This window comes from Pimephales promelas, chromosome 24, assembly GCF_988280905.1.
Source record: "Pimephales promelas chromosome 24, fPimPro1.hap1.1, whole genome shotgun sequence".
Classification (NCBI taxonomy): Eukaryota; Metazoa; Chordata; class Actinopteri; order Cypriniformes; family Leuciscidae; genus Pimephales; species Pimephales promelas.
Window position 1 is genome coordinate 13140751 of NC_142792.1, and position 14962 is coordinate 13155712.

The 14962-nt window shown below is 38.2% G+C and overlaps 1 protein-coding gene and 1 long non-coding RNA gene across 2 annotated transcripts in view; one reads left to right on the top strand and one right to left on the bottom strand.

Moving 5' to 3' along the window:
* The window catches only part of snd1 (staphylococcal nuclease and tudor domain containing 1), a 182500-nt gene that overhangs the window by 137975 nt on the left and 29563 nt on the right, over positions 1 to 14962 (top strand). The window lies entirely within an intron of this gene.
* LOC120490355 (uncharacterized) lies at positions 6762 to 8957 on the bottom strand. Its single transcript, XR_016149780.1, has 3 exons — positions 8872 to 8957; positions 7590 to 7625; positions 6762 to 6880 (listed from the first exon to the last, which is right to left on the bottom strand). It is a non-coding gene; the product is annotated as an uncharacterized LOC120490355 (long non-coding RNA).

A 14962-nucleotide genomic window follows, 5' to 3' on the forward strand; every position in this document is an offset into this window, starting at 1 on the left:
TAACGCTTCCACTAGTCCCATTCTCATGGGGAGGCATGGTTGTGTGCATGTGTGCTTGGACTGTAATTAGATATGACATTGTGAATTGCATTACTGCAGATGAACACATGCTTGGATATGCAGGCAGAGAACACAAATGATACTCTACAACCGCTGCATATACGGTTCTTTTTTTTTTTTCTAATTTCTAGAAGAATTTCTAATCCAAATTGAAGGTTGAAGGGCAGTTTCCCTGTAGTAGCACAGAGTCTTTGCCCCTCCAGGGAGACTGCAGACCAAGAACAGGCATTTTTCTGCCTGAGTTGATTGCAGTAGTGTTTCCTGTACTTAGTCCTCCAATGTCAAGTCTTTAAAGTGAAGAGATCTGCTTGCAGTTGGCGAATCTGTGAATCCAAAACACTGGAAATCAAATGAGACGGCGTGATTTCTTTAATGATTTGAAGGTGATGTTAAGTCAAGTCACCTTTTTTTATATAGCGCTTTTTTACAATACAGATTGAATCAAAGCAGCTTCACAGAGATAACATGAAAATAATACAACACAGATCAATAATATTGTTGAATATTAAATGTCCCCAACTAAGCAAGCCAAAAGCAAGGCAACAGTGGCAAGGAACCAAAACTCCAAAATGGAGGCCTCTGGCCAACGAAAGAACAGTGATTAAAAAACAAATTGGATCGAAACTTTAAGATAATTGTCCATTTCCATCTGTTTGGAAGTCGAAGTAATCACGCCGGTTTGGAGACGATATGTTGAGGATCAGTGCTGGTGGCTGTCGTGTCGATGAGGCCGGCACTTAAGGATGAGTCGGGATGGGTTCAGGCGCAGGTCCACCATAAAGGGTCCCTCGGGATAAACGGAGAAACTGATATTAGCGTAGATGCCATCCTTCATTTGATGTACCAAGTACATCAGGATTTACGGGACGTGTTCCTGGTTCTGGCTGATCTAAACTATGCAGCCTAATTTTGAATTTAGGAAGTCTATAGTGTGTTATGTGTATGCTAGGCCAACGAGATGTGTTTTTAGTCTAGATTTGAACTGACAGATTGTGTCTGCTTCCCGGACAATGTTAGGAAGACTGTTCCAGAGTTTTGGTGCTAAATAGTAAAAGGATCTACCGCCAGCCTTCGATTTTGATATTCTAGGTATTATCAACTGGCCGGAGTTTTGAGATCGCAATAGACGTGAAGGACTATAAGGGCTATCTCATTTGTCAATGAGAGCATATGGCGTAATTTAGATATATTTTTAAGATGGAAAAATGCGGTTCTACAGATACTAGACACATCATAATGGACCATATTTAGCTAATAAATGTTCCTGGTCGTATTGTTTGAGAGAAAAATAATGGTTTATACTCTTATTATATGTAGCAAATAGTTTAAAAAAAAATACTAAAATAAATTGACCATGCTTTGTATTTTTACCATATTCAAGGTAGGATAGAAAATGAAAACCTCAGTTTTTTATTTAATTTTTATTTTTTTTGTTCCAGAAGGTTCTAAATATATTTCGTATAAAGAAAAGGCTTGTTTTTATTTGCACTCCTAGTGACTCTGAACTGCTACAGTATATTATAATATTGTAATAAATCGGCTCCCTCCGTCCCTGCTGCCTGGGGATATAACAGTAAAGGAATGCATAAACTGTCTACTTGTCCTTTAAATTGAGCCGTGTTTAGATGTAAAAGTCACTTGCTCTGAGATCCACACTGTGCGTGAGTCTGTGCAATGAATGTGACTGCATTTCTGCATTTCACATACACACACGCGCACACGCACACATGGCATTTCCCTCTAGCCTGCTGACATTTGCTCCTTTTTGGGAGTACAAACTCTCTACCGCCAAAATGTTTAGTACTCAACTCGGCTGTCGCTTCAGGTGTCCTTTCTAATCGCCCGGCAGTAATTAAAAAGAGTGGACCTTGCCTTGCGCACGCCCACTAACATTTACGGAGAGCAGACGCTCCTGACTGTTTTTGATGCTTTTAAGCGGTGGGACGTCCCTTCATTCCCGGTTAATAGATACTAAATATTTGTTTCTTGCTGACAGAGATTGCTACTGTCCTTTTTTTTTTTTTAAAGAATAGTTATGTCATAACAGCCTTTCTCGCGGCCGGTCCATTACCAGACTCCAGCTGCTTTTTTTACTGAGAAGCCTTTTAATGTGATCACATCCCTGAATCAATTTAGGCTCTTTGACAGCTTTCTTCTAACACGGGATGAATTGTCAGAGGCTTTTTGTTTTATTTGGTTCAAGTGTAAGAGTTTCTCGCACTGTTGTCCAGAAATGCTTCTGAAGCCTCTTGGGCCTTAAAGCCAGCATTATACAGCAAGATAAGACCACCTCAGAGAACCCAGGATTTCAGCGGCTTTCGCAAACAGCGTTCTCGCGGTTTCCACCTGCGTTTCTCTCTTTCGTAGGTCATCGCGGCTCTTTCTCTGTCTGCCATGCACACACATACCCCCGAGAAAGCACGGTAGACAGGTTTAAGCCGGCAGTTCTAGGGCTTTGGGATTCAGCTAACGGCTCATCAATTTTCTTTATTACCTGCTCTGGAAAAAAAAACGAAGTCCTCAGTGCAGGGAGAGGCTATTCTTAGATCCGCTGCCAATTCCCTTCCTGAATGCATCCTCTCACTCTCCCTCCTGTTTTTACATGCTCGTTCTTTCCCTTTTCTTTCTATTCATTCATATTGCTGATTTACTTGCGGAGCTATGTTTGTATGCAAAATGGCTGGGAACACCTCGTGAGTGGATTGCGTTGTGACGGAAGGTTTTGGCTTTTTCAAATCTTGAGGCTTCGATTGCCATCATCTCTGCATTTGGTAATGGGTTTGTGATGGGGAAGTTTTACTGAAATGTTCTGGGTTCAATACAAGTTAAGTGCTGTCAACTGCATCTATGACACGCTGTCGATTTACCATGGAAAACAATTTCGATTCGTTCTTCGGGTTGTAAAAAGCAGAAATTGCGGTAGTGGACTTACGGTCAGGATTTCTGATGCAAGCCATTGCTCCAAGATAGTTCAAATATATAGTTTTGAAAGTTTAAGTGGCGTTGCTTAACAATTTCAGAATTCCGTCATGATTGGTCCAAATTATACTGTAAACAAAATATTTTTTAGTGTTTTTTTTTTTTTTTTTTGGTAAAACGTATATTTTTATTTGTTTATTTATTTATTTATTTTTTCGGAAAAGAACAAGCTCATGATCAAGTAACTTAGGGTTTGAGGCCTTAAGGTTTGTGGGAACCGTTTGAGTGATACAAATAATAATAATGATAATAATAATAATTTTTAAATTTATTAGCAAATTAATGTTAAATTATTATATTGTTTATTAGTAGTATTTGTATTACCGGTATGGTATTAGTGCTTGCTTGTACATATTTTGTTAATCACATTTTGGCTTTTAAACCATTTGGGAATATCTTGTCCCATAGACTTCCTTTGTACCTGCATTACTGTTTGATTTTTTTTTTTTTTTTTTTTTTTTTTTTTTTTACAAACCATCTTTGTCAGACGCTGTCCATAGAGCTTAACTTAAATTGTGAAGATTCTAATAAAATAGTTTTTTTTTCCCGCTTTCTCTCCTTATCATAATTTTTATGTATTTGACGCAATTCCCTTAAGCCTTTGGTGTTATGTCTCTCGTTGACTGTAGGCAAGTGTGGAGGTTGTATTATTTGTGTTTGTTGTGTTCCTTGGGTTCTTTCATGCGTGTGTGTTTGTTACTTCTATGACATCCGATTGCCTGAAGAGTTGTAGCGGGCCGTTACGTTAAGCCCCCTCAGCATCAATCACATATAGCTCCCCTCCATTGTCCCAGGCCATCAGTCTCTCATGACGACCCCTCCTGACCCCTGTGGACCCGTAGGTTTAACATCCAGACATAAATCTAACCGTGTCGGACTGCACACAGAGCCATTTTGGGTTGCTGTTACAGAACGCCACAGGCTCGTTGACAGAAAGAGCCATTTCTTCAGCAGAAAAGCAAACGGGCTCTTTTTCATGTGCTGTCAGTGTGTGTGTGTTGGGCCAGAGAGCGAGGGGAAGTGGTATCAGAGCCTGCGATTCTATTAAACACGGCTGCACATGGCCAGGGCTCGCACAAGAAACTCAATCAAGAATTGATCGGATTGAATCCGAATGAAATTACGGTGTCAGATTCACCTTCCAACTTCCTGTTTTCAGTAAATCAGAGCCAGAGTGAAGGGTTACGACTTGAACATCTTAAAGGGATAGTTCACCTATAATTGAAAAGGCTGACATGATTCATTCACCCACCATTATATTGTTTTAAATGCATATTTTTTTTTTGTCTTCCATGATAAACAAATTGAAGGTTGAACTTTTCCCTTTTTTCCATGCAATTACACTGATAAAAATAATCTGCTTGATTTACTTAAAAAATATAATGAATTTTTTTGCATAACTTTATTACGTAGATCCAACAAGACAAGTCTTTGTTGAAACTACTTAATTTTTCTGTTTGTTGAAATAGAATTTTCACATAAAGTTAACTTAATTTTAGCATTGCTGTAGTAATTTATTTATGTGTGTGATCTACATAACTTTAAGAGTTCTGAATGAGTAATTTTGATTGAATCCAACAAGCTTTTTACATTTCCATATTACAAATTTCAAGTGGGATCTATTTTTTTTTTTTTTTAATGTTAGTGTATTTTAAAGTTACATTTACTCATTATTAAAAACTTAGTTTTTTACTGAAAGTATAAATGCAAATAGTTATTTTTTACTACTACTATTTCAAAACTGGTACTATCCCCGTGGAATGTGCTAATCAAATATAAGTTGACATTTTCGCCATTTGATAGTAAAAACTGACAAGGTCAGTATAAAAAATTTAAAAGTATAATAAAATATATTCACCTCACAGGTTGAAACATTGTGTACAATAGAAAATTGTGCTTTATGGTGGTGCTAAAGGAATGGACGTGGAACATTAAGTGGAAGTTGACAGGCTTTATTGTCTTCAGGAATATGGTAACAAAATTCCCCTTCAATACTTCAAGATGTGCATGCTGTGACCAAGGGTTGGTTCACCCAAAAAATGAAAATGAAGTCATTAATTACTCACCCCCAAGCTGTACCAACCCCGAAAGACCTTCGTTCATCTTCGGAACACAAATGAAGATATTTTTGATTAAATTTGATAGGTGGATCACTGCTACATAGGCTGCCTAAGACATTGAAACTTGACGGCCCAGAAAGTCAATGAAAAAAATGTTTAAATATTCCATGTGACTACAGTGGCTCAACTATAAGTTTATCAAGCGACGAGACTACTTTTTGTGCGAAAAAAAGCCGAGAGTTCAAGAGATTTCCACGACGCATGCGCGAGAACTGTGATCTTCAAATCTATATAAACTTATAGTTGAGCCACTGTAGTCACATGGAATATTTAAACATTTTCTTAATTGATTTTCTGGGCCGTCAAGTTTCAATGTCTTAGGCAGCCTATGTAGCAGTGATCCACCTCTCAAATTTAATCAAAAATATCTTCATTTGTGTTCCGAAGATGAACGAAGGTCTTACGGGGTTGGTACAGCATGGGGGTGAGTAATTAATGACTTCATTTTCATTTTTGGGTAAACTATCCCTTTAAACGTACTACATCAGTCTCAACCAACCAACCAGATGTTTAACTATATTTCAACACTCTCAGTAAGGACTTTTCAATAAAAATAAACATTTACAGAGTATTTTCTATACAATTGTGTTTTTCAGTCATGTACAGTAACATATTCTAAGACTTTAAAGGAACACTCTGACTTTTTGGGACTTAAGCTTATTCACCATATCCCCCAGAGTCAGATAAGTCCATACATACCTTTCTCATCTACGTGTGTGCCGTAACTCTGTCTGACCCACCCACTGCTAGCCTAGCTTAGCACAAAGACTGGTGGTAAATAGCAGTTTACCTAAGTAAACTAAGTCAGTAAGTCAGCAGTCCCGCTAGCATACTAATCCTAATAAGTGTCAAAATAACACCAACATTTTCCTATTTAAATGTTGTGATTTGTATAGTCACAGAGTGTTCAAATAACAAAGTCACATGAGACACAGCCATCTTCTAACCGTATACACACTGGATACTATATTCTCAGAAGGTGAAGCACTTCTTCTATGCAGTGATTTTCTCACAGCACCTGAGAAGCCCCGTGGTGAGGAGCAGAGAGTTCGCTCAGAGTGTTGCGCTAATCACTCTGACCAAGTAGAAGTGATTCACCTTCTGAGAATATAGTTTCCTGTATGTATACGGTTTTGAAGATGGCTGTGTCACATATGACCTTGTTATTTGTACACACAGTGACTATAAAAAACACAACATGTAAATAGGAAATGTTGGTGTTATTTTGTCATTTATTAAGATTAGTATGCTAGCTGGATCTGTTTACCTCCAGTCTTTGTGCTAAGCTAGGCTAACAGTGGGTGCGTCTGACTGTTACGGCATGCACAGAGATGAGAAGGGTATGTGTGGACTTATTTAACTCTGGGGGATATGGTGAATAAGCCAAAGTCCCAAAAAGTCCAAACAGAGTTATAAACAACAACGTTTGTCATACTTTTAGGCCATAAGCTGGATTTTGGAGGGCATGTTTTTGTTAACATCCTCCAAAGGTGTATTTAATTTATTTGGATAGCTTAGTTCCAAGGCATAAATAATGCCCATAAGGTATAGGTGCAAGCATGTGCTACACTGGGAATTCCAAAAAGGACCTCTGATCCCTTGATGGCTATTCCAGCTTGCTTCTCGAGACCTCCATCCCTGGTTTTGGTGACCACGAACATGTTGAGTACAAATGAAGTGATGTCCTCTTGGATGGCTGCAGAATCGTCGTCATCACAAAACTGTGAAATATACAAGAGAGAATTTAACCTACTTTTTGTTTGCTAATGTGAAGAATGCATACAGCTCTTTGCTCTAAACAGAAATCTTGGTGGGATTACGTGCTGTGGTAGTTTTGTTCTATATACTTATGTACATTTGTGCAAGCATGTGCTCGAAGAATGTGCAGTGTGCTGTAGGTCTATGTATTTTATAATGTTAACTTCAAAGAATACTAATAGTAATTTAAAAATGTGGTAGCATTGGATCTGGACGGGAAGGATAACTCTGATAGTTGGAAGTGGTGTGTTGTGATTCTGCCTTCTCACACAGTGACACAGGGAGTGTCGCAATTTCGGTTTCATATCGAATACCAGCCATCATTTCTACTAAAGAAAAGGACAAAAATAGTAACGCACAGTAACTTGGATAAGTAAATTTAATCTGATTACGTTTTTGGAAATAGTAGCGCATTATTGCTTGTGACTGACAAAAGTGTTCAGATTTCAGTTACTTATCCAAGTTACTGTGCATTACTATTTTTGTCATTTTTTTTTTTTGTAGAAATGCCAGCATCACTGGTCATGAGTAATTGTGTCACATGTAGGCCTACTGTATTGAAGAACACTAAAACTTTCTATATAAACAGGACAACAGGAATTTTGCCATTTGACATTATAACTATACCCCCAGTTCTCACTACAATAAACCAATTTAGAGAAATTTACAAACCTTTATCCAGTGTAGCCTACTTGTCAGGAGGATCACCTGGTAAGGACACAGTGTTATAGTTAACTGACCAATGCAAGAAACCAAAAACATGGCAAAAAATTGTAACTACAACTATAGCCTAATTAAAAATAGTTTAACATTTTACTCTCTCCACAACACTGCAATTAGTTGACCTGCTCATCAGTAAGCAAATTTTCTTCAGTTTCGGTTTAATTGCTACTTTGGGTTTGTTTTCCCTCGGAGCTCCGTTGGGGAAGCGTGCAGTGAACCGCGTCATTCTGAAGGCGGGACTATGTTCACGAGATGATTGACGGCTGAAAAACCCCAATGAGCGCTCGAACCATAAAGTATAAAAAACACCTTACACAACCATGAAGAAAAACAGAGCGCGCAAACTAAATCAATATTTCTAAAAATGCGCCCACGTTTGGAGTTATTCGCGGATGCTGTCAATTCCATCTATGTGAACACAAATAAATTATAAGGATATTATAATGGTTATCTGCACTATTTGACAAAAGAAAAAAAAAAGAAAGAAAGACAGAAAGTCATTGCAACTCAGTTTTGTCATAAATAGCGGCCAAATATCCAAGCTGGAATCTTAAATCTTTCTAATATGATAGTCAGTTTTTAGATCAAGTAAAATGATTTAACGAGTTAATTTTAACGCTGGAGCTGTCCGCGATCTTAGGTAATGTCGTCAGACACTTAGAATAGCATATGTCAGTGGCAAAACAAGCAGGTTTTGTGGATGTAAAAGAACGCAATTACCCATAACGTACGATTTGCCTAGGCCTAACGTTAATTCTTTCGCATCTACACACTGAAGCGGTCTAAGCCTGGCCAATTTAAAAGATTGTTGTTCCCATCAGTCACTTAAACACAAATACATATTTTTTTAAAGAATAAAATTAGGCCCAGGTTGGGGGGAAAAAACGATTGATGTTACCCTAATTTATTCATGGCTGCTCTAAAGATCCACGTGCTTGCACTAACATTACATTATTTTATTGCTGGATTAATAACGCTGGCTTTAAATTACACTAGAACAAACCATTCTATGGCCACTTGCAAAGTTTCAATTAATGTTAGACTACACGTAAAGCAACATAAAGCAATCCCAGCGTTGCCACATGGTAATTAACAGAAAATCCACGTACGACAAAGCAATCTTCAAATTACATTTAAAGCCTAATTTTTGTACAACAATTGGAACACTGTAAAGAATGTACAAACCCAAGTAACCTTAATTGTTAGCCTACTTTTCTAACTTTATTCTTACCTTGAGTTCAGTCTCCACGTGTAGGCTTCCTCTTCGTTTGAAATGCAAGGGGTTTCCAGACCAAAAAACAGGAAGGGGAGTAATTTTTTGCACTGAGTAAATTAAACAAGGTATTGTTTGTTGAGTGCATGTGCCTAAAAAGATTGGCTGAGATTACTTAGATTAATTTTGTAAGGTAAAAATATGCACATTGTCTTGTGTTTTGAACAAATGAAGATAAATTCAAAACCAGATATATTATGTAAAGATATAAACGTAACATTTTATTGTTAATATTACACATTTTAACTACGTAACATTTACATGCACTCAGAATCATTTTTTTCAGTGTACAATGAATGCTTCATTAAGCACAGAGAATGTTTAATGATAGCTTTGTGTGACCATTCTAGCTTTTCTTGACACATTTATGCAGTAGCAATGTCAGATTCATGATTGAATCTTTTTAGTACTTCTTCTATTGAATCAGTTGGTCAGAGATGAACTGATGTTAAGGTTTTCAATGAAAAATACTTAAATTTGACTACATGTATCATTTAAATCTATCATATAACTTCAGAAGACTTTAAATATTATGTATGAATCACATTTGTAATAGTTTGATGGTTCTTTTTTTATGGTTTGTATAAGCTCCAGTCCCCTTTCATTGTAATTGCAAGGAAAAGAGAAACCAGCAGATACTTCCAAATATCACCTTTCGTGTTCAACGAAGTTTGGAATGAAATGCGGGTGTATAATTGATGGAGATTTAATTTTTGGATGAAGTATTTCTTTAAAGTGCACTTTTCCCTTTGAATGCAGGGATCTAGAGTGATTTATTTTGCTCTACTCAAACAGACAGGCATTTTGTCTACCCTCAAGGAGTTGCACTGTTATGTAAACACGTACTCTGGCTTCACTTCCTCTTCATTTTCTCTCATGCGCTTCTCTTTCTCTCTCCTAGCATGCATCTCCCTTTTCTCAGTATTTCCCCTCACTCTGTCTCATCTGTGCCGTGGGCTTGTAGCCAGCCATGTCGTGTGTGTGTGTGTGTGTGTGTGTGTGGGATGTGACTGGTTTTAGTGGGGTACCAGGCCTCCTTAAGGACATAAGTGTCCCCCTATAGGACGGCTGTTGATGTCAGTCCAAATTTTCTCTCTATGTCATCTTACCTCCCTTTTTTTTTTTTTTTTACTACCCGGCTTCCTCGCATCTCCGTTGTGTAAAGACAGCTAAACGCCCATATTTGTCAGATGCAAGCGAGTCGATGAGCAAAACTGCGAGAGGTTGAATATTCGATCTGAGAAAATGAAGAGGCTGCTTAACTTGTAGCCATGACAACCGGGCATCAAGACATGCTGGGTTAAATAAAGTGGATTATTTTGCTTTTAATTTGCACACATTTGTGTGTTCCGATTCCTTTGCAGAAAGAAACATAAGGAAGGAATTATTAAACCTCTTTAGGTCAGGGTTGTGTAAACACGGTTTATTTGATAAATGGATTTGTGTGAAGACTTCACTTGAATTCCATGTCTATCCCAGAAGCCCTCTGTCATGACGGAGTCTGATTAAAACATATGTCGCATGTGGTTATTTCATGCGGTGAAGTGTGGGCAGACAGCAGGTAGGCAGGCTAGCTGGAAATAAGCCGCTTTAAATAGCTCCGCTTCTAGTCTTTACTGCAAATGAATACTGATTTGAAAGGCTTTTATTTTTCTCAGCTTTGTACAAACATCAGGAGGTTTGGTCAGATTGGAATGGAGGAACTCCTCCAGTGCATTCGACTCTTTGAATACATCTTCCTTGTACTGGAACAACATTATTGAGGATGGGCAGAATAGTCAACCACTTGTTCAACAGCCAATTTAGCTTTAACGTACTTGCCGGTGCTTTGAAGTTGGCATGAAATAGAAATTCATCTTATCTCTTTACTGCATGCATCATTATTTTGATGTTATTGTGAATCATTTATAAATGCATATGTTCCATTTGTTTTATTTTGACCTTGCAACGTTTAATCTGGTTAAATGATGCTCTATAGATGCTTTCATTTAGTCTGCTAAAACCCTTTCTTACAATTGCAACATTCAAATCCGCCTCCATCCAATTAACCAATAGATAAATTTTCGCCCTATATTTTGTCTTTTTTTTTCCCCCACCATTGGCTTTCCTTATTTTCCGTTATATGGTTGGGGTGCTACAGTATAACGCATCTTCTGAAAGAGTACTGAATCTCCCGATCAAAACGCATACGAAGATGCATAAAAAAGAAATATCATATGTAATCATACACGATCATCAGCATATAAATTAAAACTAATGTTAAAGGAGTAGTTCAACTCTTGCTGATAATTTACTCACCCCCATGTCATCCAAGATGTCCACGTCTTTCTTTCTTCAGTCGAAAAGAAATTAAGGGTTTTGATGAAAACATTCATGGATTTTCTCCATATAATGGATTTCAATGGGAACCAAACGGTTCAAGGTCCAAATGAGAGTTTCAGTGCAGCTTTAAACGACACCAGACGATGAATAAGGGTCTTATCTAGCGAAACGATCGCTCATTTATAAAATTAAATAAAGAGTTTTTAAGCACAAATGCTCGCCTTGCTCGGTTCTGTGACAAGCGTTCAAACTCGTTCATCAAAATGAAAAAAAATTTCGAGTCATGACTCGAAGGGTCCTAGATAAGACCCTTATTCATCGTTAGGTGACGTTTAAAGCCCTTTGAAGCTGCACTGAAACTCTCATTTGGACCTTGAACCGTTGAACCGAAGTCCTTTCATTGTGATGCCAAATTCAAGTGTTGATAAAGAATGCATGAAGCTAGAATAAAATGGAAATATTTATTGTTTAAAAGCAGAGGGTCTGTTCTTTTGATATTGCTTGTTCAGATATTCATACATCAAAATATACTGGGGGCCATGACATTTTTGTGAAAATGATCAAAAACGCTGGATGTGGCAGGCAACTTTAATTATTTATTTATTTTCCAGTTTGATCCGATTCTAGTGGCTATACGCTCAACTTGTCAGCAGTGTTTTTTTGATATTCATGATTTTGTTTTCTTTAACTACATTGTCATCTTTTTTTGCAATCTTCCTCTTATAGCTGTGTGTAAAGTCAACTTGGAGCAGAAAGTCTGTGTTGTTGTGTAAGGCCCCATATGCTGCCGTGTTTCCCTGGGGGCATCATCTGCGCGGGTGGGTAGTCGTGACGTGTGCCAGACCCCTCAAAACCAGCCTGGGTTCTGTGTGCAAACAGGCTTCATTGCCATAGTTAACCTCCACAGAAATGGTGCTAAACCACTTAGCATTTCAACACCAACGCCGCTGCGACGGGCTAGAGTTTCTGGTGATTTCTTACCTTTACCGTGCAGGAATTTCAGGCTTGTGCGAGTTTGTAACGGCTGACAGGAGGGTGGTGACATTAGCGGTGTAAGCCGCGGTATAAGCTGCGCAGCCGCCACTGCATCCGAACAGCTGCTGTCGGTGATATGAGGCTGAAGAGAAGCTCCCCGCATGCTGACATCTCGCAGCTGTTGATTCCCAAAGTGCCATGCCACCTGGGCACTTTTAATGCATAAATTTATCCGCTAAGTAACCACATCCAAGACTCCACGTCCACCTCTGCTCCGCACACCCCTCCCATCTGCGTTCACCCAACGTCACCCCGTCTTATGTTGGTTGGGTTGGAAAGCGCCGCATTTATCCAGCTTACAGTGTTCTGTGTGTTCAGATGAGTACATGACTGTGTGTGTGATTATGCTAAGTGAGTTTACAGCGCTAGCTCTGTGTTTGCAGGTTAAGTGGATGCTGACAGTGTAGGTCGCTTGGTTGATGTGTTTGTCAGCGTCCCTGAGTAGATTGATGTGGACTTTGGGACGCCTGATGGATGGTCGGTCTGCCCTCTGTCACCGGATAGACCCGTGTGCTTGCGTACATTAGAACCAGTAAAACAAATGTTGACAGTGAAATCCCAGAGTGTTGTTTTTGTTTTTGTTTTTTTTTCCTGCCTTCTAGAGCAATGGTGCTTTACAATCATATTAGCATGAAATATGTTTTCTCTCTCTCGCATTACGCATGCATGCATTTACGTGGAAAATACGTGCAAGCTGTCACATCAGCTACATTTAGACATGGAGTCGAAAGCTGGAATTTCTTGTGGTTCGGGGGACTTGACTCATTCAGACTAAATAGACTTACTATAAAGCTAATTGGATTTCAGAAAGCATAACTGGACCTCGGATTTAAATTTCTCATTGGGCAATGGATGTCTATTGTCTACATGATAATTGAAAATCAATAGATTTGCAGTATTAACCTGTTTAATATCTCCCAACGTGCAGTACATTAGTACTTCGATCCATCTGCGCTCTTGCTAATCTTGTTAGCATGCACAGTAGCGAAACCGTTCTGGTTGGGTCCCGTGTCCTGCTTCGATGTAGGCATCTGCTGAGGTCAGAGGTTATAGCTGTCAGATGTCAATCAGGAGGAGTTCAAACGAGCAAGGCTTAGTGCTCTTGTCATTCATGGATCCTTTTTACATTGATTTCTTTTTTTTCTAGCCCTCTAAAGAGAGCACATATGCATGCTAATCAGCTTCACGGTTTAGTTGCGAACAGACTGGTTGCATTCCGTTACGGTCTTAGTTGCTACTTTTATAGATTATTTTAATGGTATTTATTCTAATTCTAACTTTCTTAGTTGGATTAAATGTATTTTAATGGCATATGTAGAGCTCTATAAACAAGTGTTTCAACATAGATGATGTGTTTTAGGGGATTGGAGATAAATGTAATGTGTTAGCAATTAGTTGACCAAAATGACCACTAGATTTTAGGGTTCCTCCACACCTGAAATCCTAATTTCACCCCTGCTCAGGCTTCCCAGTTTCAGTTATCTTTTGCAAAACATACACTCAAGATCATGAGTGATGATATAAAGAATGCAAAAACGAAGTACACATACCATATACTTCAGTTAAAGATACTCAAGGTAAAATATTACTCAAGTAAAAGTAGAAGTGTTGCCTTTAAACATTCACTTGAGTAAAGTACAAAAGTAAAAAATAGTTTTTCTTTGTGTGTGTTTAATTTCGGAGGGAAGGGGATTCTTCCCATAAGGTATACATTTACAGTATTTACTGTACATCTATGTACCGTCTATGGTCATAATTATTAACATCCTTATGTTTTGATACGTTCACAAACATGTGCAACACATTTTATATATATATATATATATATATATATATTCAATGTTATGGGAGCAGCCAATTTCCCTCCAAAATTACACACAAAAAAGTACTAATCCAGTGTTTCTGCTACTCCAAAAAAAAAATGCTATTAAATGCAAGTTATTTTAGTGTCAATGTAGTAAGCAATGTACATTATGCTTCAACGTTTACTGATAATTGCTGCAATAATAGCTGCTGCTCTCTGCCCTTCCTAAAATCATTGGCAATGCGATTTGTTTGGAACTATTGAGCTACACGAATCACGTGACCGAGCAGCGGCGAGATCACTGTGTCGCAACGTCTATGTTCGCAACTCTCATATTTAACGGCTCTGGTTCGCGCCAAGGCAAGTTCAAAACAAAGCATGGGCACTGTAATGTGATTGGTGGCTCTTTTGTCCAGTTACGTTTTTATCCACTCATAAATAAAAAGGGAACGACTGATTTTGAAAATGTAGTAGAGTAAAAAGTACGATATTTGACTTTGAAATGTTAAAGTAAAAGTCTTGCCAAATTTAAATACTTCAGTAAAGTACAGATATGCAAAAAAACAGCTACTTAAATACAGTAATGAATTACATTTACTTTGTTATTGTCCACCACTAAACTTTTTCTGTTCAGATTAGTCTCTGATCTGGTCGTGCTTGTATCTATATGCAGGTTGTCGCATTTGTATTGTATTTCTGCTGTGGTTGAATCATTAGTTTGGTAATGCGTATAGACGGCATATACATCCACAGATGGTTTTGTCGATTCTGGTGTAAAAAGCAGACGAGCAGATGGACATCATGGGTCGTAGACCTTAATTAACTATGCTAAAAACCCTGATAATGTATCCCACCTCTCCGATTACTATTAATGTGTTTTTTGTGTTG